Below are 8,564 nucleotides of genomic sequence, written 5' to 3' on the forward strand. Positions count from 1 at the left end.
AAATCTGAAAATTTCACTCCTACAAAATGGCTTATATTAATATAAATAAAAGTAATACGTTTATTACTTTTGTTACCCCTAGTGTTAAGGGAAGTATGGCGATAGGTCAAGAAATGACCCCCAAAATTTGTATATTTTTTTAGACTCAGTGAGCCTTGAAACGTCGAAAAATGCAAAAATTTTTATTTTTTGGGGAGGTTTTGTATGTATGGATGTTAGTGTTTGCGTGTGTTTAGGGGGGGTTACGATTTTATTCACTCACTTTGAAGCTTAATAACTCTTGTGACTGATGTCGAAAATATCTGAAATTTCGTAGGAAGGTTTGTATATCAGAGGGCTTGATGCTGTTAAAATTTGGTAACTAAAGGTTAAGGGGTTGGGGAGATAAAGGAAAAGATAGAGAGGTCATGTGTCATATCTCGAGTGTGATTGGACTTAATGTCGATTGTATTTAATACTGTAAAAATCCGAATTTACCGGCAAATTATAAATTTAAATTATTCTTTATTTCGCCATCAAGAACCAAATTCCAAACCAAAAGCCGACCCGTCTTAAGGGAATGACTATATTTCCTCTCCCCTCGAAACTCGAAACTGAGTCAGAACGGAACTAAAGACAAAATTCGCTCATTGGCGAGAAAATTAACAAGGGGACGAGATAAAAAAGAGGGGAGCGAGGACAGAGGGGTCGTCTGTCGTTTGTCGTTCGTAGCTCCCGCCTCTATTCGGACTCGACGCCTCTACGCCGCCGATTGGATTCCGAATTGACTCCGTCCTCTGACGAACTTTGTTGAGGTATGACGACCACTTATTTGTAAACTCTCTCTCGGGTTCGTACTTTCCTACTTTAGTACGTAATATCTCTGTCAATGTTATCCCGTGTAATTGTTTGTTATTGTCTCGTAATAAATTCTGTTTGTTATTTTAACTGGTGCCATTTATTCGAATCTCGCCTCCGTCTTATCAACGAGCTCCCTCTCCTCCTCCACTCGACCTGACAAGCAATTATTTCCAGACTGAAAACCGCCATCCTTGACAGTGGGCAGATTTTACCGACCTGTTGACCGAAAAAAAAAGTCCGACTCCGTCCGACCTCCCGGTGAACCCACAAATTGGTTTTTCAGGAGTGGGGTTTTCGAACTTCTCGATCGATTGATAAGACGAAAAAGGCCGTATTCGAATAAGGGGACCAAGTCTGGTCGAAATAGGATCTCCATATTTCGGATTAGTAGATATAGGAAATCAGATAGACTTAATCTACAGTCTAGATTTAAGTACGAGGTAGACATAATGGCGGATGGTCCCCAACCCGCGAACCCACATCCGGGTCCAAATCCCGCTCCAAACCCTCTTACCCTAGGAGGTCTGGGCGGAATAATTCCTTTACTGCTCGTATTCACCGGAGAAACGGGAGGCACAAGAGTTACGGACTTTTTCGATTTCCTGGCGGATGTAACGAGAGTAGCCGCCTGGTCAAAGGCCCAAATGCTGGCCGTAGCGAAACTCAAGCTTTCCGGAATAGCGCGGGAATTTGTTAGGAAAGATCGTCGGATCAAAGAGGTAGACGATTTCGACGAATTTAAACGAATAATGATAGCGCGTTTTGAACGTGAACCTTTTTCCTTTCGTCTAAATAAATTTTATGCGTGCGTGCAACGGAGGGATGAAGATGTACAAACATATGCTGCCCGGCTGCAGGCACTCGCCATGGAAATTCAGATCACGCCGGAACCCGGTGCGGATGCCACCGAAACTGCTACCATCCAGCGTGTTCAGAGAAAGGAGCTGGACGAACGCTTAAAGGCGCAATTTTTAAATGGGATAGATATCAGGATCCGGCAGACGCGTGATGTGCAGAGAAGCGGAAACATTCGATGATGTGCTCAAAGCCGCGATTAGTGAGGAGACGATTGAAAGTCTCACTGCCCATCCTCGGGGATTCATGCGAAATATCAGGGAACACGAGCGATCAACAAATTACCCCTCACAGGACAATATAGCTCAACTAACGTCTGCGATGGAGGAGCTAAAGGCCCAAATGGACGGTTTACTCCAAAATGTACCGCAAAACGGCTCTAGAAATCGACGAAACAATCGAGGAGGCTATGCTAATAATCCCTATAATAATCCGCCCTTCCGGCAAGGCGAATATTGTTCGAACTCTCCTAATTAGGAAGTCGCCGATTCGATCGACCTCATCAAATTCGGAACCGATATAATCATAATCTCGACGTAGGAAATTACACAAATAGGGTACGATTCAGATCTCCGTCTCCAGCAGAGGATCAAAATCGCTGGAGAGGCCAATTGAGGAGTGTCAGGAGTCAACGATCTCACAAGGGACCTACAGGAAATTCTAGTAGAACTTTTCCTCCTCCTCAATCAGATTCATCAGGAGATGAGAACGAAACAAGGTGGAAAGGCAGAATAGGACTAACGAGGAATGTAAGCCAGTGATTCTATGTTACATTAACAACATTCCAGTCAAGGTTGCTGTTGATCTGGAAGTCGGCGAAACGCTAATATCAAACGAGGTAGCAAATAAGATAAAAAGTAAAGCACCTGTTAAATTTGGGACCAAAGGGAAGATAGCCGGTTTGAGAGGACAATCCGTCCCCACCATAGGCAAGGCGGTTCCCACCTTTAAATTACGGGGACACAAATTCCCCAGGGCTTGTAGAGTCGTCCGATCGGCAGTTACCTTTCCATGTGAAGGAATAATCGGGCGAGACTTGATAAAAGAGGAAGGCCTCATTCTTGATTATGCAAAGGAGCGAATTACGCTACCAAATGGGAAATCCATTCACTTCTGTTTCCCTTCCAAACCCTACAAGAAACAGGGGAAAGGACAAAAGAGAATTAAATATAAAAAAGAAGGTAAACCGACTCGTGCGCCCGAGATAAATATGATTCGACTCATGCGCCAAAGCCCTGGACCGGACTTACAAAAGGCGCGAAGCGAGAGAATGCCCTCAAGGATCACACGATCCCGCAGGCATAAGAAAAAACCGAGACGAAGCGACCAACCAAAAGAGACCTTCCACCGAAACCACTAATCTTCGACCTATCCACGACTCGCTTCCAAACAAATGCAAGGTCGAGAACATACAATTGAAACGAACCTTAAATATTTTCACCAACCGAATCAGACCGACAATCACCCAAAAGGAAGTTCATCCTGAAACTGGCAAGACCGTTGACCAATCTATATTATCGCTGGGACAAGATACAATAACGGCCGACCTTTGGGATGAAGCCATTTTAGCCTCCATACTCCCTTCACTACCAGACGACGACCGCGATGAACTTGAGCTAGAAAGCGAAGTCTCCGAATCGGAAACAGACAAAGAACAAAAGTCCATACTCTCCGCTAGAGAGAGAACTTTTTAAACGAAATGATCGACATGATCTATCTACGAATCAGCATCCTCTACCTATGCTTTGGCTGTGCTACATTGCAAACCAATGACCTTCACGAAAGGAGTAATTTTCTTGCACCGAGGAAGTTTCTTCACGACCTCCAGTCATTGGACTTTAGTTAATGATTTTACGTTTGAACATCTCAATCAACAAATACAATTCGTCTCCGAATTACTAGATTATTGGGAAGCCTTAATCCAAATACATGCCGATGTTTAAGAAAATAGATCAACAAGGCATATAAATTTATTCCACTCCAAAATCACTTATCCTAACGATCAAATGCCCGATACGATCTCAAAAGTCACCCTTTTTGTCGACTATTCGAAAATTAAACGGTACTGGAGTCGTTAAACTCCCAAAAGCATGTACTGGCTATTTGCCTGGAATCATCCTCACACCACATTTCCAAAGACAATCTACAGTACACCTAACCATGGAACAACAATTGATCGTTCCACCTATCGAGCAAATTATCAATCAAACGGAAATACAAGAACTACAAAAACATCTCGTAACATCTCACGAGTCAGACCTACGAAAGATATCGGAAAATACCGACATCCAGCTAACAGATCGCTCACTGAAATATGTCCAGTACGATCTCGACCATTTGTTACAAATATCAACAAAACCTCCTCCAACATCCAATTCCCCGTTAATGACAATACTCCTTATTTGTCTTGGGACAACCATATTGTTACTTTGCACCTTTTGCATTTATTATTATCTACGACGACGACGACGATCTAGAGCAACAAACCAACGGACCGTTGCCGAAACTAAAGCGGAAACCACCCACCTCGACGGGATAAACGAACCCAAACCACTTCCGCGAACGGCCGTACCAACTTCCTGCGAAGAAACCAAACCCCAACCCACTCCAGCTTCCATTGTTCAAACTTATTAACCGACATCTTTAACTATTTTCTGGAGTTAACTTTCACAACTTCTATACATTCATATACTCCTACGAAATCGCAAATTTTATACTAACCCCTATTTTATTATGATATTGTACGTTTCCAATTAGCGGAAATAGAGTATTTCTTAATACTAATACTTTAATCCTTTTATTTTTATTATTTTACTTAATTATCTTAATCATTAATAATAATCCCGAGAGAGAGTATGATAAATAATCCGTAAAACCATGCATACCTCCAACGTACCTGAGGGACAAACCTTGATCTCTATACTCTGACTTAATATTACTTTTGTACCTATGAGAACAGGACGAGCCATGGCCGACCGAAGAATCCTCACCCGAAATCTACAAGCCTTCGGCTACTTTGACTCTCCACTCTCCAACTCCGAAATTTATTAAGATACGTCAAAGAAACTGTTATTCGCTCACCTGAAGATAATCTCCTAGTAAGGAACAACAGCCTACATCCTTAATTACGACATAACACCTCATCGAACCGGACAACAAGCACTCAAGAACAAAGGACGACTAACCTACATACACAAATGACTCGCTTCGAACTTTGAACTGCACCCTCGACCTCATCTTTAACGGGGTCAACCAATCAAGCCCTTACTGACGTCACCAGACATCAACTCCCGAACCCCTGAAATCCACAATACCATTTATAAAATTAATTTCTACCCTCAAAATTAACGGTGAAAATTTTTGGACGGGAAAGTTAGGCAACTCGATAATGAATTTTTTAAATAATCAATTATTTTTTAATATTATTTATATATATACAGTCAAACCTGTTTTTATGCGCTCTTTTTATGTGCGATTTTTATTTGTGCGATTTTTTTAATGCGAATTTTTAATTTGTGCGGTATAGTTGGCGACTAGTCTCGTGCGATTCGTCATGTCTTACGTTGACTTATTATAGCTAAATAAACTTATTATAGCATAAATGCACTTATTATAGTAATATTATTGCATGAATATGCGAAAAATGAAATAATTTACTTTTTAAGTCAACAAAACACCACCTGGACAAAAATATGTAAAACAGACGATAGACCAGACGATGCAGTCAAGTGCTGACATCTGTTGTCAATAAATTCTATTTCGTACGGTTTTGAGTTATTTTCTATGTGAGACTTTTTTTATGCGGTCCCTGTTGACCGCATAAAAAAATATTTTTTAATTGTGTTGCGAAAACTATTATTTACAGCCATTCGTGAAGTTTCGTGAGATTTTTTTAATGCGTTTTTTTTAATGCGGTCCCTATCCCCCGCATAAAAACAGGTTTGACTGTACTTTTTTTCTGTTATAATTGCTGTAAAATTGGTGAGAAAATTCATTTAAATATTAATTATAAATTTATAATTAGAAATAAAATAAAATATGTGATAAATATTTTAATCGCTTTTTTTAATATTAAATCACAAGAATTTCTTAATATAACAAATGTTAAAAGATGATACAAAAGGTAAAGAAAGAAAAAGTAATATAAATGTCAAATAAATCTAGAAATAAAAGAATTGTCTGGAGAAAACAATGGAAAAAATGGAAATAAATGTATTTATAGTCAATAATTTAATGAAAATTCTACTAAAACCTCGATTTAACTACACTAAATAGTGTCATTGCCCTTCCACCCCATAAAGCTCTAATGATTAATGAAAAAACCTTAACTACTTTCAAGTTCTTAAACTCAAAATTGCTTAGACCTTGATTTAGTGTCAATTTCAGAAGAGAATAAATGATTTATTTATACAGTCGAACTTCGATATAGTGTCAACATTTGTTCCCCTCTAAAACCGGCACCAAATGGTGGCACTATATCGAAGTGCGATCTTATAAAGTAAATCGTTAGACCCAGATGTTGGGAGGCTATTCGCTCCTGTTGTAGGTATAGTAGGACCTCCAAAATTTAGTTTTATATATAAAAATAATAATATGGAAATGATATAAACTAATAATTCTTCGGATAAACAGTGAGAAATTTGTTCTATTGATTTTCTATTTTTACGGCTTCAAGACTGAAATCGAGCCCCGTCTTATCGCTTTTAACAACATCTCTATTTAAACACCAATTTAATTGCGATTAATTTATAATTTATACATAAAAATATTCAAAACATTACACTCGTGTCTTTTTGTCAACGATGTGCCATTAAATCGCATGTAAAATTTTGTATGAACCGCATAAATCCTTGGATATATTCATTCAATCCAGCTCTATCAGTCATCCTGATCAGGAGGAACAATGGTAATTGATCGCGGGTTCGTACCTCACCGAAGGTCTGTCCACGTGGAGTTTACCGGGTTTGCTTCACGTGTCTAACATCTAAATCAAGGCCAAGTTTCCCATAATCCTCCTAGGAAGTACCTCTTTGTAGCAGCAAGCGTTATATCCAATCCTGGCCATATTCGGTATTGTGCGATTCCGGTTTTGCACAGGTTTTTTCAGAAACCTGTGTAAACCGGAATCGCACAATACCTAATTTTTGGTTTGTTAGCCTTCATAATGTGTATATTTGTAAAAAAAAGGCTCTCTTAGTGCTCGCAGGGAAAAAAGTTTTATTTGAGAAATAATTCTAGAACCTGCGAACAACGGACACTGACTGCAACATAAAAAAACGGCCGTTGTTTGGGGATTATTCTGTACGAATTTTAAATAAGGAAACATCTCGCCTCTTCAAAAAATGCCTACCATTTGGAGGTGGCCGTCAAATAGAGGTTGACGCTATTGGGAAAATATTCGGCTGTTAAGTTAAAAATAAACTTTAAAATTGATTCTGCATATTACTTATTATCAATTTAGGAATCTCTAAGCGTAATTATTCCTTCGGGAAATAATTATAAAATAGGAAAATTTATTCCAGGTATACAATGAATAAACCATTATTATGTTAAAGTATACGAATCAATTGTCATCTTCATACATAGAAATTAACTGAGCTGTAAAATAGCTTAAAACTTGTCTCGAATGATTGGAATTTGTGTACTAAACGAGGAGAACCTTACCTTCGGCAATTTCAATGTTTACAAGTAATGTACAAAGTAATGAAGACAGTAATTTAGTGCTTATAACAGGCTGACGGCCGGACAAACTAGGCGATTATGGCGTGGATCCAGGATTGTATCCAGAAGTTTTCATGTGTGGAGTTTCGTGGACATTTTGGGCACGGCCGAACTCACGATGGATATAGAAAAGGATAGGATTGAAACGATATAATAGGCGTCCTCCTAAAAGAAATTTAACGAAAAAATGGCCTTATTTAGGTGTTAGACGTGAAGGAAGCCCGGGAAAAACGGCCATCTCTGTTCGGGTCCGAACCAGTAACGTGCCGTGACATTTGATGATATGGAAGCCGTGTTTCTGTAAGAAGCCGACTTACAGGGGGCAATCAAGTAATTGCGCGTCAGGGCCCGTTCGTATTCGTTTGTTCGATAAGCCAGTAAAAACCGTATACTTCTTTAAATGTATTTTTTATAGATTATCCGACGTACTTAATAAATAAGAAAGTTCAATATAATTACCTCCGTTATTAGATCCAATAAATTCCCTATATTTTTGTTGACGTATTTATATTTAATTTAGGCGTCGGTCTTTCTCTTTTAATAATGTTTTTTTTTTCATTATATGGTCTCGAGCCTAAACTTTTTTAAAATAAATTTTTGAATCACTAGCCACGATATAAGGGCTAAAATTAAAATTATCAGAAAAACTTACTCGGTAAAACAAAATGTGTGACGAATGTACATGCCTAGTACAAAAAATTCTTCAATTGTACGAATATACTTTTAAAGAAACTTATAATTAAATATAACTTTGTGAAGAAACGTACATAAAAATAACAAAATATTCTTTACTTTTTAAATCTTAAAACAGTCCACTTAGTGAAATAGCTCCCTACGAGTGGCTAATGAATGGAATCGGAGACGTCCAGGTAGGCGTGTGCGTGCCAAATCCCGAGGGTGCAGATACCGATTGGTTTTAGAACCGAGTATTCGCGGAAATTTCCAAAATTTACAACTTTTCCGGTCACTCTCGTTGAACTGGAAACATTTCTGTCTTTATTACATCTAATATTACGAAGCGATCAGACCCCACTGTACTAGGCAAGAGATTGGTTCGGTCAAGCTTCTGTTTAAGTAAAATTTCGGCTCTTTCGTCGGGGTTTTATTTATGTTCCTAATTCCCTATTTTAAAGAAATAAGATGGCCGT

This window comes from Centruroides vittatus, unplaced genomic scaffold (assembly GCF_030686945.1).
Source record: "Centruroides vittatus isolate TY-2023 unplaced genomic scaffold, ASM3068694v2 contig_957, whole genome shotgun sequence".
Classification (NCBI taxonomy): domain Eukaryota; kingdom Metazoa; phylum Arthropoda; class Arachnida; order Scorpiones; family Buthidae; genus Centruroides; species Centruroides vittatus.